This window comes from Dromiciops gliroides, chromosome 4 (assembly GCF_019393635.1).
Source record: "Dromiciops gliroides isolate mDroGli1 chromosome 4, mDroGli1.pri, whole genome shotgun sequence".
In the NCBI taxonomy this organism is placed as follows: Eukaryota; Metazoa; Chordata; class Mammalia; order Microbiotheria; family Microbiotheriidae; genus Dromiciops; species Dromiciops gliroides.
The window spans coordinates 139687567-139710278 of NC_057864.1; positions in this window are offsets into that span (position 1 = coordinate 139687567).

Consider the following 22712-nt stretch of genomic DNA (forward strand, 5'->3'; position numbering starts at 1 on the left):
GATATATTTGTGAATCACTTTTCATCAAAATGGGAATTAGTTCAATCACATAATTATTTTGTATGTGGAACTCTGATTTTAAGACAGAGAAGATACATACACAAAAATGAGACTAATAGGATAAAGGTTCATGAGAGAGACAAAAAAATGCATACATGAATGGATTATTGGGGAGAAAATGTGTACACAAATAGAATATTGGGCACATAAAAGGGCTATGAAACATGCATTGAAAGTACCTATGGGAAGATGGAATAACAAATATATTTTTCCCCTGGATTCTGTTACTGTTCTTCCTGAACTGTGTTGGAGATACTGCTTAGGCAGAAAAAGTTAAGAGGTACTCCGGGTTCAACTCTAAAAATTGAAAGAAAAGAAGAGGGGAAGGGAGAGGCAATAGTAAAACAATTTCCTATACTCTTCTTTTGTCAAATACACACATTTTTAAAACTTCAGGATACACACATGTCATTGGCATTCACTATTTTCCTAGGATAGCGAAATATTCTTCCTGTTTGACTTTTAAATATTAATTTCTTTCTTACATAGCCTACTTATCTGCCCCAAATCTCCTTATATAGCACTTGGGTATCTTGTAAAGAGATTAGCATAATTTATTGTGGTGGAGGAAGAGAAACATTCTATGGCTTTCAAAGGATGGTCCTAGATTCCTAGAGACCCTTTCAGGGGTTCCATGAGCAAAAAATTCTTTTCATAACAATACTAAGACATTATTTCCTTTTTTTACACTTATTATCTCATAAATGTGTCAAGAGGAGTTTTCTTGTGGCTAAATGACCAGTGTAATAAAAATTTATTTGTAAATATGAAAACTGAGTTAATATCTTATTTTCAGATTTTTAATTTTGTCTTAAAAGTGGATGCAGTTATATATGTGGTTAAACTTGTGTTTCTGCACCAAATACTGCACCAAACATTAGCACCAAATAATTATCAAAGATCTTTGGTTATGTGAATGCTCAATAACAAATGGAATTGGTAGGGAAACACTCAAAGTGCTCAGTAACTTTGTTGAATTTTGTTTATCTTGGAATAACTGGGTTGACATTTGCACTATTTATTCAAGAGCAATGATGAGGAAAATTCCTGGTGCCTTACCATGAGTTAAAGTAGTGGTATAAACTTATACCAATACTTTTGTATTCTTTATTATCATTTACTAGCTACTAAAGTGATTTTCTAAAGCACAGGTGTGATCATATCACCTCACTCCCACCCCCTACTCAATAAATTCCAGTGGCTTCCTATTGCTTTTAGGAGCAAGTACAAAATTCTTTGTTTAGAATTCAAAGCCCTTCATAACTGACCCCCCTCCTACCTTTCCAGTCATCTTACACCTTAAACTCTGCCATATTTTGATTCAGTGACACTGGCCTCCTATCTGTTCCAGGAACAAGACACTTCATATCTCAAATTTATTCAAAGGCATACTCTCTGGCTCATGCCTCGTAACAATTTTCCTCTTCCATTCTTACTACTGACCTCCTGGTTTCCTTTAAACCCCATCTAAAGTCACACCTATAGGAAGCCTTCTCCACCCGTTTTATTCCAAAGCCATACCTCTGTTAATTATTTCCTATTGATCCGGAAGATAGCTAGTTTTGTATATATTGTAAACTCCTTTAAGGCAGAGACTGTTTTGGGTTTTTTTGCCTCTTTTTTTTAATCCATAAGGCTTAGCACAATTCCCAGAATATTTAATAAATATTGATTGCATTATTAAAATTTCAGTTTCTCTTAAGAATAAGTGTAAGAAAGCAATACAATCATTCATTTTTATGAAATATTGACCCTTGAAAAAACCCCTTTTAAAATATTCTCTGTAAGGGATTTGGAAGTATACTTGAAGAATTTCTGGTACATATCTAAGCATAATGGTTGTCTTGAGGTCAAGAACTTATACTATGTTTCCATTTACAGGATGAACTAGTCTTTTTTTATGGAAGATAATTTTTACATGAAAGAATGCCTGACACTATGATTGTTCAGACTTAGTTATTTAGCAGATATTTTCTTGAAAATGAATTGCTGAAATACGATATTTGTTATAAATGATAAAATTCAAACTTTCAAGCAAAAATTAAGATTTTAGAAAACTTGTTTCTGCCACCATGAGCTTGACAATTTCCTAATACTTAGACTTTTCTTGTGAGGATATAACTTTTTACTATTGTATCATCAGTTGTGGTGGAAAATCAGAATAAGTCAATGAACCACCATTGCATGATATTTCATAGGTAAAAGACCAATTGAAAGAGTAAGATAGAACAGGGTATTTTAATGTAACACTGTGAAATGAGTCTGTTGGTATTGTTTCATATTCCTTATTGCAACTAACCTTTCAAAACTGCCACTTTTCAAGTTTAAATGTAGTATCAAAGAAAAATATTCAGAATTACCTGAATAGGCCATTAAAATACTTTCCATTTTCCAAAAATAGCTCTGTATGAAGCCATATTTTCTTCATATATTTAAAACAAAATATTTTGACTGAATTATTAAATACCGAAGCAGATCTGATAATCTAGTTGTCTTTTATTAATCCAGACATTATAGAGATTTTCAAAAAATGTAAAACAATGTCACTCTTCTCACTACAACCTTCGTTTTGTTTTTGAAAAGTAGTTATTTTTTGTTAAATATAGTATTTTACCATGTATGTAAAGGTTTATTATTGTTATGTTTTAGTGAATAAATAAATAAATAAATTGGCATTTACTTGTCTTAAATTGCCAATACAGTAAATATCAATAGCTATAACCCATATAAACAAAAGTACTTTGGGGTCCTCAATATTTTTTTAAAGAATGCATTACAGACGTGGAAAAATTGGAACACTAATGCATTGTCAGTGGAGCTGTGAACTGATCCAACCATTCTGGAGAGTGGTGTGGAACTATGCCCAAAGGGCTATAAAGCTGTGCATACCCTTTGACCCAACAAGACCACTATTAGGTCTTTTTCCCAGGGAGATCATGGTAAAGGGAAAAGGACCCATATGTACAAAAATATTTATAGCTGCTCTTTTTGTGGTTGCAAGGAATTGGAAATTGAGGGGTTGCCCATCAATTGGAGAATGGCTGAACAAGTTGTGGTATATGGATGTAATGGAATACTATTGTGCTATAAGAAATGATGAGCAGGAGGATTTCAGAGAAACCTGGAGGGACTTGCATGAACTGATGATGAGTGAGATGAGCAGAACCAGGAGAACATTGTACACAGTATCAACAACATTATGTGCGGATCAACTGTGATAGACTTGATTCTTCTCAGCAATACAATGGTCTAGGATAGTTCCAAAGGACTCATGATGGAAAATGTTTCCCAAATCCAGGGAAAAAAAGACCTGTGGAATAAAGATGCAGATCGAACCATACTATTTTTATTTTTGGTTGTTGTTGATGTTATTGTTTTCCTTTTTGGAGGTTTTTCCTTTTTTCTCTGATTCTTCTCTTATACCATGACTAATGTGATTGTACATACATAGCCTATATATCAGATTACTTGCTGTCTTGGGGAGGGGAGAACGAGGGAAGGCAGGGAGAAAATTTGAAACTAGAAATCTTATAAAAACAAATGTTGAAAACTATCTCTAAATGTAACTGGAAAATAATAAAATATTTATATGGAAAAAAAGATTAAAGAAGAAAGAAATGCAGTCAGTAAAAAAGAAAAAAAAACATGCGTTACTAAGAACTGGCTCTGTATTCAGAAGGACCTGAGTTCAAATGTGGCCTCAGATACTTGACACATACTAGGTGTGTGATCCTGGGCAAGTCACTTAACCCTCCTTGCCACACCAAAAATAAAAAAAAAAAGAGTGAATTACTGAGACCAAAATATTTGGGAGCTGCTGCTCTAGGGAACCTATTCTACATTATGTTCTGCCTAATTTGGGGCCAAGAATTATGGACTAACCTTGCATAATCTTTCTTATCTGTCTACCCTGCCCCCTCTCCAATCTAGTTTCTTTCAATGCTGAGTTAGTTTATTTCTAGAATTCCCAATTGATTGTCTTCACACTACCCAAGAAATGGAATAGTCAGGTATATAGTCAATTACATGTCATTGGCCTTTTCAAGTGAATATGTTTCTATGTTCTGAAAAATCCATTTTGGGCCACATGATGGTGGTCGCAGGACTTCTGAAGATAAGAGAATACTTCCTTGAAAGAGTCCATGCATGACACCATGATACCTTCTATGGTTGTTGTAAGCATAAAATGAGGTAAGAATTATAATGCACTTACCTCATAGTAAGTAATATATACATATTAGTTATTATTTTAATGTTAAAGACTATACTTGATATATCTTAAAATACCTTGAAACAGTAGTGAGAAAGAATATTTAATTCAGGTAGGATAGTTTGTACAAAAGCATGGAGCAAGAAGTAGATTGTCATCTATGAGAAACATTAAGTAGGTCAATTTTCATTAAAAGACAAGTGCCTAGGTGGGGAGCAGCAATATGAAAAAGCCTATGCTTTTGAAATAAAAGTTTGGTAGCTATGAGAAATATAGAATGGAGAAGAAAGTAACAGAGATGAATTAGGGAGAATATTGGAATTGTCAATAGGGGAAGCTAGGTGATGAAGTAGATAGAGTTCACAATCTGGAGTCAGGAACATTCATTTTCTGGAGTCCAAATCTGGCATAAGACACTTACTAGCTATGTAGCCCTATTAGCTTCTGTTTCCTCATCTGTAAATTGAGCTGGAGAAGGAAATTGTAAACCACTCCAGTATCTTTGCAAAGAAAACCTGAATCGGGGTCATGAAGAGTTGGATATGAATGAAACAACTAAACAACAAGAAAAGAGTCCTTGTCAAGATAAGAATTATTAGGGCTTGAGATAATGTCATGGTTGTCTGAATGACAAAAAGAGACTAGATGTAAAAAACAAAACAAAACGTGGACACAGAATCAGTAGGACTTATCAAATGATTAGATGGAGAGTTGATGTTGAGGGAGAACAAAGAGTTGAGAATGACTCCGAGAACATAAGATAAGATGTAATATCTGTCTGCAAATATGGTCTTATTAAAGAGAAATAAGAGAGATGACATCTGTGTAGTGATATTTTAGACATTTTTGTATTTAAGTATTTTTGAGGTTTGGATTACTGTAGTTAGTGTTTTACATTTTTGTTTTGTTTTGTTTTTGATTTTGCTGGGCAATGAAGGTTAAGTGACTTGCCCATGGTCACATAGCTAGTAAGTGTCAAGTGTCTGAGGCTGAATTTGAACTCAAGTCCTCCTGAATCCAGGGCCGGTGCTTTATCCACTGTACCACTTAGCTGCCCCCATGTTGTCTTACATTTTGAAGTAGAAGGTCTTTTTTGCTAGAGTAGATACTGGATTTGAGGTGGGCTTCCAAGAAGGCATTTTTTTTTAATCAAGGGGCTGAAAACTGGATGGTTCTCCCATCATTATCACCTTAACCACAGATTTTTATTAAGCATCTATATTATATGTTGTATTGTGTTAGAACAGAAGAAAAAGAACTTAATTGAATTAATCTTTCTTTCTAGAACTTTATGAAACTTCTGTTTGTAGACAGCAGTGATATGGAAAACTGACCAAACACAGAACAAATGTTAATATTAGAGAATGAAAATATTATACAATAGTTAAGAAATTCAAATTTTGGAGTTGTTTAGAAAGCCGTGGGGCAGAGGCAATCAATATTTTTCTTCTGTTTATTAGGAAATCAATCAAGAAATATTTGGTCACTGATTGTGACTACATATGATTTATCATATCTATATCTTCTTTGTATTTAGTTGTTCGCATGCAATCTTTCTCATTAGATTATTTGCCTTTCTTTGTGTCCATAGGGCTTAGTTTGTTTGGCACGTATTAGGTGTTTAATAAATGCTCACTCATGTGTTGATTAAACACCACTTGTATGCCAGGTAATGTGAAAGGTGCTAGTCAATAAAGAAACAATTTGTGCTTTCAAGAAACTTATGTCAAATTGGGGGAGACCAACATACAAGCATTTTTCAAAGGGTTTGGTGAGGGAGGCAGCCCTGGGTAGGGAAATCAGGAGAGGCCTTATACAGAAATTGGCACGTGAGATCTATTTTGAAACCTAGGGGATTCTAACAGACAGAGGTGAGGAAGAAGAAATGAGGTGGAATAGAGGAATAAGACCAATTTCGCTGGACATGGAGGGTATGAAGGGGTACAATCTGAAACAAGCCTAAAAAAAAGTGGTTTGGGATTAGGTGAGGAATAGTTTTAAATGTTAACTGAAGGAATTAGTACTTGATCATAGAGATAATAGGTAACCAGTGAATTTCTTAAGTAGAGACATAGAACTGTACTTTAGCAAAATCATTTTGAGGACTCATGATGGAGATGGAAACGATAGAGAAAATCTGCTGGGAGACTTTTGATCCTACTTGGTGAGTATCTGTTTGTACTATACAAAGCAAACAAGCTAATATCTTATTTCAATCCAACTGCTTACAGGGGTATCTATAAAGTGCAGACTAGACCCCAAGAGACATCTCATCTGAGACTTCTCAGGGTCAGTGTTATGGGATTAGAAAAATGGGTTTTGGTGACAATAGAGCTGGATTATAAGTGCCCCACACCAAAAGTGGGTGGAAGTAGTGAACCCTCTAGAGGAAAGAATAAATGGGTTTTTAAAATAAATGGAGAACAGACCTTTCTTCTGAGGGCACTACTTTATTTATGGAAATTTAATATTTGGTGCTGGAGTTTCTAGACTCAAATGTGTGTTTGTTTGTTTGTTTTTTTTTGTTCTTCCCTAGTGTTGCTTTATGTTAACTCTTCTTTGTGGGACTGGAAACTTTTATATACCATTAACATTTAGGACCCAGGAAACATCCCTCAGGTATTTTAAAAAAAGGTTCTATAGAATGCCTGAAAAGGTATACTTGCATTCCAAATCCTTTTTTCCCCCTGCTGCTCTTATCTGCTTTTAGAGACAGCTGCTTCCACTGAGTGTGTTGCTATGGGAGAACTGTCCAGCTGAAGCTGCTTCAAGGAAAGTAGGTAGATAGGGCCAACTTCACAAGCCCAGTGTGAGATTTAAAATTGGATATTAGATCATAAATCTCCCCTACTTAACCCTTCCCTTAATTTATCTCCCAGACTAGTAAATGGAAGAAGCTTCTGGTTTTCTAGATAGAGCCTTTATTGTATATAAGGTGTTGTTGATTAGAAGGATAGGAAAATAGAAATACAGTACAAATCGTCTTAAATCTAGGCTTAGTCTATATTCCTTATAAAAACTCACCAAACCGATTTAGGCCACCTTTGGAGTGAGTCAGACCGTCAGTCCCGCGCCGCCAGGAGTCCCGCCAAGCCGGCAAAAAAGGCTACTCCCCTTCTCTCCACCCCGGAAGTCAAAAAAAACCCCGGCAGGCAGTCTGACATGCGCAGCAGGCGGACTGTACCCAGCAGGCAGTCTGACATGCGCAGCAGGCGGACTGTTCATCTCCTCCCCAAAAGGGTGGTCCTTGAAAAACTGGCGTCTTTCAGTTATCCTAACCGACTGTTAAAAACTTTCATATTTTACCACATTTCCCCCCTTTGCTTCCTCAAGAAATGGAATGTTTCCTTGATGGAACAGTAAAAAGAATATAATAACTTCTGCTGACTAATAATATGCGAACAACAATACAGAAAAGGAAGAGAGGAAAGTTTTGTCCAGAGGGGCGATTTTTTTTCTTTCCTCATGAACCAACGCTTTGACATTAGTCTTGCAAAGGGAGAGCCTCTGCAGAGAGTACATGTTACAGATAGTATATAACAGAAAGGAGATAGTAAAAGCTAATAAAGCAAAACAGTTCATATAAAGTCTCTGAGTTCTCTTGTCTTCTTGAAGTGGTAAGATGTCATCAGGAGGAAACTGGATTCTGGTCTGGAAAACTGGATTCTGGACTCTGGACTCTGGTCTGGAAAGCTGGATTTCTTCTTTAACTGTTTGAATTGCTGTATTTTTTTTTTTTTTACTAAACCTTAGCATAGCATTTTGCAATCAGTAACACTTTTTACCACCATGTGTCTGGATCAAAGTCAAATTTAGTATGTGTTCATGACACCTGAAAATGTTATGGAAAGGTTATCATACCATATCTCATGGTTCCGAGACAGCCAGTGATTGTGCTAGGCCACAGGTGAATTCAACTGAGTGAGATAAAAAGATAAGTAAGTTCAGTTAAATTAGGTTAAATTAGGAGGGAGAGAGGATGAATACTGGACTGTGCCTAGTAATTGTGCTCTACATGGTCACCATCATAAGCAAACCATGGACTTATGTATACCTGTCTCTCCTTTTGTTGCACATATATTCTCTCCAGGGCCTGCATCAGAGTTCACAGCAAGTTAGTCTCTGAAATGATAAGTTTCCATATTTCTGAAATCTCATTAATTTCACCAAAGACAATATGATGGTAAAAATGTGTGCTATGCTGCATAACTGAGAATATATTAGTGATATATACAACAATTCCAAACCATACCCAGAGTATAATGACATATAAATAATAAACGAATGTAAATAGCTGATTATATTAGACATTGTTACATAATCTTCTTTTAGACATTATTACATAATCTTCTTTTAGCAAGTAGACCACATCATCTTATACATGAATTCTCTAGTATAACAGTAGCAGATACTTAAAGTGGTGATTAATTCATCAAAAAGAAATAAGACTTCAATAAGCAAGATTCAATATTCAATAGCATATACTTAAAATGCCTTTGAAAAGTCACTTAGTTCACAAAATCGGGTTTTTAAAGAAAAGCAAAAGAAACAAAAGTAAAAAAAAAAAACAAAAAAAAAAACAAAGCAAAACCAAAAACCAAAAATAAAAGGCAAAAGATTCGCTAAGCACCCTTTTGTGCTCTTAAAGAATTTAAAGGTGTGGTGAATTCCAGGTCTTTTCAGTGCCTTTCAAAAGTCAAAACAAAACAAAAAGCAAAAAGGATTAAAAAAAAAATAGGTATAGGGTAGGGAAAAGGGTGGGAGAAATTGAGGTGGGCCAGAAAACTAGGCCATGTGCTTCAGTGCTTTTGCCTGTGGAAGGAAATGCTTGTTAAATTTTAAGGTATTTAAGCTGCTAGAGTTTGGGGTATGCCACATTGTTTTAACTGGTTCCCCAATTCTCTGCATGCCAAAGTGGCAGGGGTTTCTGAATTGTCATTGATCTTTCTAATGCTGTCATAATGTTCTTTATGGTAGAAAATGTGGAGTTCTCTAGCATCAGTTTTGTCTGTGCCACTGATTTTCAATAAAGGCTGATTTAATTGATGAACCACAACATTCAGCTGATGCTGCTTAGCAAATGCTACAATTGTATCATTTCCTCCCCACTTTCCAAATTTCTTTAATTCATCAACATATTCTTCAAAAGGGGAGTCATTTACTATAAAAGACTCAAACTCTTGTCTATGGTTAATCATATAAGAAGCAGCTTCTTGTCTGTGTCTGAGATGATTTCTACAGTGACCTTCTAGCTGGTCTGCTAAAGCCCTAAAAAGGCAATTTCCGTCTCCTGATACTTTACGAAGACTGAGTCCCAAAGCATTTAACTGATCAGTGGGATTATTAAATGGGAACTGCCTTTTTCCTCTGAACTCTCTTTGCTCTTTAACAGTTGCTATCTTTAGGGTTTTTACCTCTTTAGCGTCTACCTCAGGTCTATCTGAAATCTCTTCACCTATGAATGGTGCAGGCTTTATATGAGAGCAATGAATCCATGAGTCTTTTTCACCAATTTTAATGGCAGTAGGAGTTGTCAATAATACCTGAAAAGGTCCTTCCCAGGCAGGTTGAGTTCCACTGGTTTTCTGAAAATTCTTTACATATATTTTATCTCCTGGGTTGAACTTATGCAATGAAAAGTCTAATGGTCCTGCCTGGACCACAGCTCCTGCCTCATGGAGTTCACGTAGCCTGGTCTGTAATTCCTGTATATAGGAAGCAACAGAAGTATCACCTCCCACCAGTGATGTATAAACTGGGGAAAAAGTTTTAGCTTGGATAGGAGGGTGACCAAAAAGCATTTCATAAGGAGATATATGAAGTTCTCCTCTTGGTCTACTTCGTAGATAGAATAATGCCAATGGTAGAACATCAGGCCATTTCAAATGAGTTTCAGTACATAATTTGCCAATCATACTCTTAAGCTCTTTATTCATACGTTCGACTTGGCCTGAACTTTGTGGATGGTAGGGCGTGTGGAATTTTGGAGTCACTCCCAAGAAAGAGTAGATTTGGGATAAAATCGAATCAGTGAAATGTGTGCCTTTGTCAGAATCGATGCGGGCTGGTGGGCCAAAACGAGGTACTATCTCTTTAAGAAGAATTTTGGCAACAAAGGCAGCTGTGGCTCGGGGGCTGGGAAAGGCCTCCACCCACCGAGTGAGCTGATCAACTATAACAAGGCAAAATTTATAATGTCCTGCTTTTGGCATAGTAATATAATCAATTTGTAAGTGCTCAAAAGGTGTATATGCTAGAGGACGCCCTCCATAAGCTTTGGCCTTAAAAGCATACTGATTATAAGACTGACATGTGGAGCAGCCCGAGCAGATTCGAGATGCTGTATTAGTCACACCTGGTGCTATCCAGGTTCTCTTAATAGAGTCTACAATGCCTTGTGTACCAAAATGGCCTTTTCTGTGAACAGAGAGGCATACCTGGTGGTAGAATTTCCGGGGAAGAAATGGCTTACCTTCCGGAGACACCCAGATGCCATTGATCTGTTTCGCCTTAAATTTCTTTTTCCACTTTTCTACTTCAGAATCGTCATAGGTTAGGTTGGAAGGAATATCCTCAGAAGGTGAAAGGTTAAATACATGTTCAGGAGCTTCTAATGCAGCAAGCTTGGCTGCAGAATCGGCTCGTGCATTTCCCTTTGAAACAGGATCACTATTCCCTGTGTGGGCAGGGCAATGTACAACGGCTAGGGAAGAAGGCAGTTTTAGGGCATCTAAGAGGTCCTTGATAAGGTCCCCATTGGCAATAGCCTTGCCCGAGGATGTTAGAAAGCCTCGTTGACGCCAAATCATACCAATAAAGTGGCATATGCCAAAGCCATATTTCGAGTCAGTAAAAATGGTGGCACTCTTATCTTTAGCTATATTACAGGCCTGTGTAAGAGCCACAAGTTCAGCAGCCTGTGCACTAAAATGGGAAGGCAGAGAAGCTGCCCAGAGGGTGTCATAATCAGAAACTACAGCAGCTCCAGTAAAACGGGTTCCCTCTCTCATAAATGAGGAACCATCTGTATAGAGGACAAGATCAGGATTTTCTAAAGGTGTATCAAAAAGATCGTCACGGGGTTTTTCAGCCATATCAACTAAAGAAGCACAGTCATGCAATGGTTCCCCCGAGAATGGTAAGTTAGGGAGTAGTGTTGCTGGATTAAGAACTGTGCAGCGTTTTAAAGTGATATTCTCATTACCTAACAGGGTTATTTCATACTTAGCCAGCCTTTGATCTGAAAAGGCTTGTGTCCTGTGACGTAGTAAGAGAGCCTCCACTTCGTGAGGGCATTGCACAGTTAGAGGGTTACCTAGGACCAAATCAGAGGCTTTTTCTACCAAAAGCGCTGTGGCCGCCACTGCTCTAAGGCAAGGTGGCGCTCCAGCCGCTACAGGGTCCAGCTGAATTGAATAGTAGGCTATAGGACGTTGGTTAGGCCCCAGTGACTGAGTCAGGACTCCAGAAGCCACCCCCCTTTGTTCATGCACAAAGAGAGTGAAAGGCTTACTATAATCTGGCAGTCCTAGGGCAGGTGCTGATAACAAGGCCCGTTTTAATTCTTTTATGGCTGAGAGATGCTGGGGATCCAACTGTAAACTGTCTGGAACAGAACTTTTTGTAAGAGCTATGAGGGGTTTAGTAATTTCACCAAAAGAGGGTATCCATTGTCTACAGTACCCAGCTGCTCCCAGAATGGCTCTCAACTGCCTCTTAGTAGTGGGGGCAGAGAGTTGTTGAATGGCCTGGACTCTCTTAGAAGAGACAGAGCGAGTTCCAGCAGCCAAAATAAATCCTAAATATTCTACCTGGGGCAAACACCATTGTACCTTTGTCTTGGAAACCTTGTGTCCTCTCTTGTGCAGCTCCAGCAGTAAGTGACGGCTATCTTCCTGACAAATTTCAGCATTAGGAGAGGCCAAAAGTAAGTCATCTACATATTGTACTAGTATGGAGCCCTTAAAGGTAATAGAGGCCAGATCCTGCTGTAAAATTTGGGAAAATAATGTGGGACTGTCTACAAATCCCTGTGGGAGTCTAGTCCAGGTCCACTGTCTATTTTTCCAGGTAAAAGCAAATAAATATTGGAAGTCCTCATGTACTGGTATGGAGAAAAAGGCAGAGCAAAGGTCTACCACTGTGAAACATGTAGATTCATAGGGAATCGAGGAAATTATCGTAGCCGGGTTTGGAACTATGGAATGTCTAGGAATAACATAATTATTAATCGCTCTAAGATCTTGCACAAAACGATAAACAGGTTTACCATCTGGCCCAGGCTTGGGTTTTTTAACTGGCAAAATGGGAGTATTGCATGGAGAGTGATGACATGGAATAATAATACCCTGGCTTTTCAAAGCCTCAATTATAGGGGTGATCCCTTCTATTGCTTCCCTAGACAATGGATACTGTGGAATGGAGGGGGGTGGTCCCCCCTTAACTTTAAAGGTAACAGGCATGGCAGACTTAAGGAGCCCCACCTCATTAGGGGATGAGGCCCATAAAGACTCAGGAATGTCAGAGGGGATTTTGGATACCTCCCCTGCTGTTCCTTGAGCTTCTGTAAGTAAAATTGGTAATAAATGAACAGTATCCTCTGGCAATTGTAAGGAGACAGCCCCATCTGGAGCACAAGATATGGTTGCTCTGAGCTTGCAAAGGAGATCACGACCTAATAAATTTACAGGGGCATCAGGCATGAGTAAAAATGAATGTTCCACTGTTAAGGGCCCCATAGATACCATGCGAGGATTCAATTTTGCCACTCTCTGGCTCTTTCCTGAGACTCCCACTACATTCAAAAATCCTACAGGTCTACACCCAGCATCTGGTTTGCTTACTAATACTGATTTAGAGGCTCCTGTGTCTAGCAGACAATCATAATAAGTCTCCCCCACTTTTAAGGTGACATGTGGTTCATTACTCTGGGGAGGTGAATGGACTGGCACAAGTGCATTCAAAAAATCCGGATCTGGGAATATATGGCTTTCATTATCTATGTTCCATTCCTCCCCAAGACACCATCATTCCTGTGTCCTCTTCTGAGGGGGGTCTTGGTTACCATTATTCTGGTACTGCCTTTCTGTATTCCTCCAAAAGGATCTATTTCTATTTTGATTTCGCCTGTAATTAGAATTAGAATTTCTTCTCCAAGTCCTACATTCTCTCAATTCATGCCCCTCCTTACGACAGTAACAACACACCTTAGTGTCCTTGTTCCAGTGTCCACATGGCTGACTAGGAATCGCTGGTGCCAGAATGCTCTGTTTAGGGTGATCTGGATCTTCCTCACGTGAGTCAAAGACATAATTTGCAAGTTCCTTAATTCTATCTACTGAGAGATTTCTCCAGTCTGGACATTGTTTCAGAAAGTATCTGCGTATTTCTGGCAGTGAATTATAAACAAATGTGTTGAGAATGATACAGGAATCTCTTAAATCTACTGGATCCAATCTGGTGTACTGTCTAGCGGCCTCACAAAGTCTATCATAAAATCTGTTTGGTCTTTCATTAGCCTCCTGAGGTAGGCTTAAAAATTTCTGCCAGTTTTCCGGTTTTCTAGAGCAAGATTCCATTCCCTTCAGAAGTGTTTCTCTAGCATCTTTTAATCTTTGGAAATCCCTATCATCATTATAATTCCACTCTGGATCCTTTAGAGGCCATTCCACATCGGCCTTACCTTTCGCAACAAGGGCATTTCCTGCTGAGATAATATCTGTAATCTCAGTTGGGGACAGTAAAGTTTCCAAAAGGCAAGTAACATCAGCCCAACTGGGTTGATATGCATTAAATATAGTCCTTAACTGTGAAATTACAGTGTTTGGATTTTTCTCAAAACTAGGGATGATTGATTTCCATGCGCACAAGTCACTTGGTCTAAAGGGGCTATATTTTCTGACTTGAATTGGCACTCCCTTCTTACTATGTTCTATAGCTTCCTGCAGAGGGAGTAGTTTCTGCTGATCTGATTCTGAACTTGGATCATCTCTAGTAGAAACAGCCATTTTGAGGTCTCTCTCCATATGTGAGAGTTTCCCCCACATCATAACAATGATAATAACAAAAACAATGATAATAACAAAAACAAAAAAAAACCAACAAAAAAGAATAAAATCCTTAGTCGTATGAACTATGGATGTGGTATTAAAAGGTATTTCAATTGCAGGCATAAAATTTCTACTTATATTAAACGTATTTTCCCAAAGATTCTCACGTATACTATTATACAAAAAACTTTTTGCTGCCTGAATGAGGAAAAAACCAATAATGTTATGAAGGACCATTGAGTAAACTATTCCTCTAAGTCGGGATGTTATGCTGTCCCAATACATTCCGATGAGAAAAATCAAAGGGATGGTAGAATATTCAAGCATCTTGCCCTTTAAACTGGGCTGGCTTTTCTGTTTAAAGCGAGACTTTCAGAGGCTTAAAGTCTTTAAGGGAGATTAGACAAAGGGAAAGTCCGCGGGGGGGGGGGGGGGGGGGTATTTGGAAAATCCACCGAATTAGCCGGCTTATGGCCAAACTAGGGAGGGTGGGAGGGTCCTTAAGGTCCCTTCGGGGTCGCCAAACTGTGAGATTTAAAATTGGATATTAGATCATAAATCTCCCCTACTTAACCCTTCCCTTAATTTATCTCCCAGACTAGTAAATGGAAGAAGCTTCTGGTTTTCTAGATAGAGCCTTTATTGTATATAAGGTGTTGTTGATTAGAAGGATAGGAAAATAGAAATACAGTACAAATCGTCTTAAATCTAGGCTTAGTCTATATTCCTTATAAAAACTCACCAAACCGATTTAGGCCACCTTTGGAGTGAGTCAGACCGTCAGTCCCGCGCCGCCAGGAGTCCCGCCAAGCCGGCAAAAAAGGCTACTCCCCTTCTCTCCACCCCGGAAGTCAAAAAAAAACCCCGGCAGGCAGTCTGACATGCGCAGCAGGCGGACTGTACCCAGCAGGCAGTCTGACATGCGCAGCAGGCGGACTGTTCATCTCCTCCCCAAAAGGGTGGTCCTTGAAAAACTGGCGTCTTTCAGTTATCCTAACCGACTGTTAAAAACTTTCATATTTTACCACACCAGGCATAGAAACACAAATGAAGCTTATACAATATCAGGCTTTCCAAACTGTCTCCAGCTCTGTTTCTGTCAAAAGAAACAGGGAAGTTTGGAGGAAGGATTTGATGGAAATGGAGTGGGGGAGAGAGTATATAGTGAGTCTGGTTTGGCCTTGTTACATTTCAGACACCTATGGGACAATCAGGTAGAGACGTCTAACAGGCAACTGGTAACATGAGATTAAGAGTTCCTAGTGGAGATTAAGGTTAAACAGAAATATCTGGGCATGATCTATTTAGAGATCATCATTTATCCTTTGGAAGCTGATAAGATCACCAATGAAGAAGTGGAGATTTAAATGTAAAGAGGGCTCAGAGCAGAGCTTTACAGGTAAACCCACACTAATTTTGTTAAAATACAGTAAAGATTCCAGGGATAGTCACTGGAATTGCAGGGAATTATCTGAGTTATGGAAAGAATGTCACTGAGATGTATAAGAATAATAGTAGGGGAGAGAAAAGAAGAGTTTTTTGTTTGTTTGTTTGTTCCTTTTATTTTGTTTGTCCTCAGCTGATATTGACTGAAGTATCTGAATAAAGGGAATGGGAACTAGCAATATTCACACCACAGGATGGAGAATTACTACCTGAGAGTGATCACTCCTCTAGTGTCCTGTGATGACTAAGCTGAGTCAATCAGAGAGAGGAAAATTGATTCTGACTTTAAGGATCTATGTTTTTCAGGAACTCTTATAGTTTCGGTACTCTGAGGAAGAATAAGGTAGTTATTAGACCTCTGAGCATAGAGCTAAACATATGCTCCCTACTTACTCTAGAGTCTCCTCCCAAAGGGGCAGAGGAGAGGCACACTTAAGAGGTACCCAATATGTAGTCTAGGCACTAAGCTCCTAGAAGAAAAGGTTAACACAATTATGTTAAGGATGCTGCACCTCAGGATATTCATCGGGTCCCCTTCAAAACAGATTTTGTTCTATATATACTAATGCCCAAGATAGCTTAGAGTTCTCAGAGCAGATAGATAATTTATGGTGCTGAATAATATGCTCTTTGTGTGAAACAGTATACAACTTGACAAAGAAGTGGCAGTAGATAAATTATTTTAAAAAATATTGAGTGCCCATTATGTACAATGTCATATTCTAGGTCCTGGGATTCAGTGATAGCTATGACAATAACATGTGCAGCTAGGTGGTGCAATGAATAAAGCACTGTCCCTGGACTTTGGAGTACCTGAGTTTAAATCACACCTCAGTTACTTACCAGCTGTCTGACCCCAACCAAGTCACAATTCCAGGTGCCTTAAACATTTGGGGCCATCTCCAGTCATCCTGATGTATATCTTGCCATTGGACCCAGATGGTTCTGGAGAAGAGAGTGAGATGGGTCACTTGCATATCCCTCCCTCATTTAAATCCAATTCACTGAAATTCATGAAATCTGTCATGGTCCTCTTTGAGAATGAAGAACAACAATAACAATGATGATACTATACCACAAAAAATTGAGTGAGCTTTCTTTGCAGAGTTCAGGAGACTTAACAGTAGATCAGAGAGACCAACAAGAAATTAGCTGTAGGAGGTTACAATATAACAGGAAAAAAAATGGAAATGTTACATGTGGTTAAAAAACACAATTATGTGCTTTGTGCTGAGACTTCTAAATGTGAACTTTATAGGTGTGAAAAAATTAAATGGGAAACTATAAGTACATTTTACCATATGTACATTTTTGGGAAAAGACACAATTCAGAACTATGATTAAAAGATTCCAGTGAGGGCCCCTTCTCCTAAAATTCTATGAGAATATGTTCATGAACCTTTAAAGTAATGTTCAGATAAATGTTTTAGTGAATAGGTAGATCAATATAATTTTGTTATCTATAAAATGGGAATGTGGTTTGATATTTAGGTAGCTTGGTAGTTCAGTGGAGAGACCAATGGATCTGGAGTCAGGAAGAACTGAATGAAAAATTTGGTTTCATAAAATTAAAAGATGTATGATCTTCAATAAGTCCTTTAAGCTGCATATGTCTCAGTTTTCTCATTTGTAAAATAGGAATAATACCACCATTTACCTCAGTGTTGTTATGAAGGTAAAACTGAAATAACAGATATAAAATACTATAAAACATTCTAAAGATGCCAGTTATTGATACCGTTTTTATTCATTGCAATTGAATATGTATTTATTAAATGTGTACCATGTAAAAAGGAACTGTACTCAATAGTGGTGATTTAAAAGGGAAAGTGAAACAATCCTGCCTTCAAATAGTTTAGATTTTTCTGAATTATATAACATGTATAGAGATGTTAAAGTGAAAGAATATGCAGAAAGTCAATTCAGAGAAATTTTACTAGACAGGAGAGAATAATAACAACTAGGGAAATCAGGAAGGGTTTTGTCTGGGAAGAAGGGGCTTCAACTGAGACTTGAAGGGACTTAGGAAACTCATTATAAATAAAATGTGAGGGTTAATCAAATTAAATTTAATGTGTATTCTGATAATTTGAGAAGAAAAACAGTTCTATGGATAATTCTCCAAAGTCCGTTGTTTATACAACTCAGTTTTCCGTAGTGTAGGGGATAATTATCCAAGAATCATTTTCTTTTATTAAAATAATTCCTATGTCTATCAGCATACAGTCATTTAACACAAACCATTCTCTCTCTCTCTCTCTCTCTCTCTCTCTCTCTCTCTCTCTCTCTCTCTCTCTCTCTCGCTCTCTCTCCCCCTCCCGCTCCCTCTCTCTCTGATGTATTGAAGGACCCCCATTCAGTGTCATGTTTTTTTTTTATTTTGCCTTGATTCACATTATGTACTATTTATAATGCAATATGCTATAGTTACAATCTCAGTTTCTTCTCTCCTCTTCCTTCAACTTCTAATTTTCATTGAATATAACAATAATTGTTAAGCACTTATTATGTGCCAGTTGGACATACAAAGAAAGACACATTATCTATCAATGATAGCCTGTCACTATTTTACAATGGTGAAGAGAAGGCAATCTATTTTTGTGTATCTAATTTTCCTCCTAAAACATTCACTCATGTCCACCTCAAATGGCTCATGATATGGAAAAGACACTAAGTTTTTGAAGGCTACGCCTTCAATGTAAGCTTTCTTAATTCCTTACTAAATAGGAAAAAAAAAACTACAATTGCAGTGGGGGATAGGGCAGCTAGGTGACATGGTGCATAGAGAATAGGACCTAAAGTCAGGAATATCTGAGTTTAAATTTGTCCTCAGACACTAGCTGCGTGTCCCTGGACAAGTCATTTAACCCTGTTTGTCTCAGTTTCCTCATATGTAAAATGAGCTAGAAAAGAATATGGCAAAACACTCCAGAATCTTTGCCAAGAAAACACTAAATGGAATCACAAAGGGTTAGACTTGGACCGAAACAATTGAATAGCAACAACAAACAAATAAACACAACCTATTTATGGAACTGGCACTGAACCAATTTATCTAAATTTGTAGTAGCTTATCATCAGGGATTTGGTCAGAGGAATTCCCAAAGACAACCTAATAAGAATAAAGGTACTTTCATTGGTAGAGGGAGTACTGTCTCCAAGAAAATGACAGAAGTTTCAATTATTCAAATTCAAGTATAAAAGTTGATGTGGTATGGGAGAAAAAGCACTGGGAATCAACAGCTTTGTTTGACTTTCACCTCTGTCTCTCACTGTGTGACTTCAAGAAAATCACAACCTCAGTGAGCTTCAATTTATTTGTAAAAAAAAAAAAAAGGTTAGATTAGATAATCTCTACATTGATGAATATGCTCCTTCTGAAAAATGTGATTAGAAATGATCATAAGAATAGTTATGGGATAAAAATTATTCAAATATATCATGTTTTCTTAAGAACACAAGGACCTTCACTCATCTTTGCATTTCATTTTACCTTTCTCTATTTTGGAACTGATTTTTTTTTTTGTGAGGCAATTGGGGTTAAGTGACTTGCCTAGAGTCACACAGCTAGTAACTACTAAGTGTCTGAGGTCAGATTTGAATGCAGGTCCTCCTGAATCCAGGGCTGGTGCTCTATCCACTGTGCCACCTAGCTGCCCCTGTAACTGATTTTTAATATCTTAGTTTAAAACTTCCATATCTTTACAGTATGTCTGTTGGGGGGATATGCAACCTGGATAGGGGGGGGGGTCTACCTCATCCTCTATCATCTCGAATCTTGTAAAATAAAAAAGGGATTTATTAGTAGAGGAATATATGGCTAGGGGATAGATCACTATGGTGATTGTCCCACTGGAGTAAGAAAAGACCTGGTCTTTTGTACCTTTACAGAACAAAGGGGAGGGAAGGGAAACTTTGAATAATAGGTATCAGTAGTATATGGGTATCAGTAGTATACCCATCCATATCCTGCAGACACTGATACTGATTATCAGCATACCAGGGTCTTGCTCTGCCACACCTCATACCTGAGGTGGGAGACAGAGCTGTTTTTCCCTTGGCCTAGGGAGTTGGGATCTTTGGGATTTCCTGGTGTCCTACTACATATCCAGGCTCAACAAAATTAAAACCAGTCCTTTGCAGTGCATAATTTTTTTTTTTCTATTTGAGTTTCTGATCAAATCCTTCCTGATCATTTGCAATGTATATGCTTAGACATTAAGTTGTAGGTTTATGAAGTTCATTTTCTTTCACTAGGGAAGGTATTAAATTCATGGATATAGTTTAAAAGATGCACTCAAATGTTTAAAGCATTTTTAAAAAAAAAAATAACCTAGGGGGCGGCTAGGTGGCGCAGTGGATAGAGCACCGGCCCTGGATTCAGGAGTACCTGAGTTCAAATCTGGCCTCAGACACTTGACACTTACTAGCTGTGTGACCCTGGACAAGTCACTTAACCCCCATTGCCCTGCAAAAACAAAAACAAAACAAAAAACATAACCTATACATTTTGGGGCAGAAAGGGACTTTGATAGTTCTACATTGGTATCAAAATACATAGTAATTTTTCTAAGACATTTTTCTATTCCAACTCTAATTCACTCTTTTTTTTTTTTTTTTTTTTTTTTTTTTTTTTTTTAGTGAGGCAATTGGGGTTAAGTGAATTGCCCAGGGTCACACAGCTAGTAAGTATTAGGTGTCTGAGGCCGGATTTGAACTCAGGTACTCCTGACTCCAGGGCCGGTGCTCTATCCACTGCGCCACCTAGCTGTCCTTCTAATTCACTCTTATATACCTCCTCCCAGAATTTACATGCTCCTTTGAAAATTGCAATGGTACTTTAGGGAACCAGTCCATGGGAATCAAAGACATTTGTAGAATGTAAAAGGGTTGCAGACAGTATGTTGAAAAAGCATTACTGAGTGTCCTAAGAAATTCCACAGAGATTCAGTAGTTAATACACTTCTTGAAATTCATAGTGAAGTTCAAATTTAAAAATTTTCACATGTAACTGAATAATTTATCCAACATTATTTTTGTTTGAGATCATGATTGCTACCCTTGCTTTTTTTACTTCAGTTAAAGCATAAGATTCTGCTCCAGACCCTTATTCTAAATCTGTGTGTATCTCTCTGTTTTAAGTGTGTTTCTTGCAAACAATATATTGTTGGTGTCTTTTTTCTAATCCATTCTGTGATCCATTTCCATTTTATTGGTGAGTTCATCAAAATCACATTCACAGTTTTGATCACTAACTGTGCATTTTTCCTGATCCTCTTCTCTCTCTCTCTTTCTCTCTCTCTCTCTCTCTCTCTCTCTCTCTCTCTCTCTCTCTCTCTCTCTTTCCCTCCCTCCCTGTCCCTCTCCTTGTCCCTCTCCCTCCTCTAAAGGCTATTGTCATTCTGATCACTGCCTTCTTTTATCCATCTTCCTTTTGATCACTTCAATTTTTTCTTATCCCCTTCCCTTCCTGCTTTTCTGTTAGGTAAGATATATTTTTATCACAAATTATGTATGTATGTATGAATGTATACATATATGTATGTATCTATGTGTTTCCCTTTTTGAACCAATTAGATGTAAGTGAAGTTTAAGCATTTTCCACCTCAACTACCACTTTTCCTTCCATTGTAAAAGCTCCTCCATGTATGCCTTTTTTGTGAAATAATTTCCCCATTCTTTTTCTCCCATACCACATCTCCCATATCATTCTTTTCATTCCTTTTTAATACCTATCCTATCCTTTTCCCGCCATCATCCAAACATAATTGAATCACTCTTGCATCCTTTTTCTATGTAGAGTCCTTGCAACTACCTAATAATGATAAAGTTCTTAGAAGATACATGTATCATCTTTCCCTATAGAAAATACACATTTTTAACCTTATTAATTTTTTTAATGATTTCTCTTTCATCTTTATCTTTTTATGCTTTTCTTGATTCAGATATTTGAAAGTCAAAATTTCTATACACCTCTGATCTTTTCACCAGAAATGCTTGAAAGTGGGGCAGCTAGGTGGCACAGTGGATAGAGCAAGGACCCTGGATTCAGGAGTAACTGAGTTAAAATCTGGCCTCAGACACTTAACACTTACTAGCTGAGTGATCCTGGGCAAGTCACTTAACCCCAATTGCCCCACCAAAAAAAAAATATGCTTGAAAGTCTTCTATTTCATTAATGTCTATTAGTGTCTGTCTCATGCTTCAGTCTTTTTTGAACTGCTGTTTTCAAATCTAGTTTTGGGAGCTTGGAAGTTTTCAGTGCTTCCAAGGTCATGTGATCTACAGAGAACTGTGGTCTCTGCTTTCTTGGTCTACCCTCTGTTCTTTCCCTAGGGCCTTGAAATTATATTGTTCCCTTAGGGCTTTAACTCCCTCTTGATCAAGAGTGTTCCTTTCTGCCCTTGAAATGTGACCCAGGGACAGCTAGGTGGCACAGTGGATAAAGCATTGGCCCTGGATTCTCAAGGATTTGAGTTCAAGTCTGGTCTCAGACACTTGACACTTACTAGCTGTTTGACCCTGGGCAAATCACTTAACCCCAATTGTGTCACCCAAAAAGAAAGAAAGAAAGAAAGAAAGAAAGAAAGAAAGAAAGAAAGAAAGAAAGAAAGAAAGAAAGAAAGAAAGAAAGAAAGAAAGAAAGAAAGAAAGAAAGAAAGAAAGAAAGAAAGAGAGAGAGAGAGAGAAATGTGACCCAGAAGTGGGCATAGGCAATGGAATTGCCAAACAATTGTCCATCAGAACTCCCACTCCCTCTTTACCAAAAGTGTTCCTTTCTGCCCTTGAACAATGACCCAGAAGTGGTCATAGGCAGTTGAGTTTCTGAACAGCATCTGGTTCTGTGTTCCCTGTAATCTCTTTCTGACCAATTGTGAAATCCCCTTACCATCTCTGCTTTGGGATGTCCCAAAGCTGCTACTACTTCTGTCTTCACCACCTAGTCC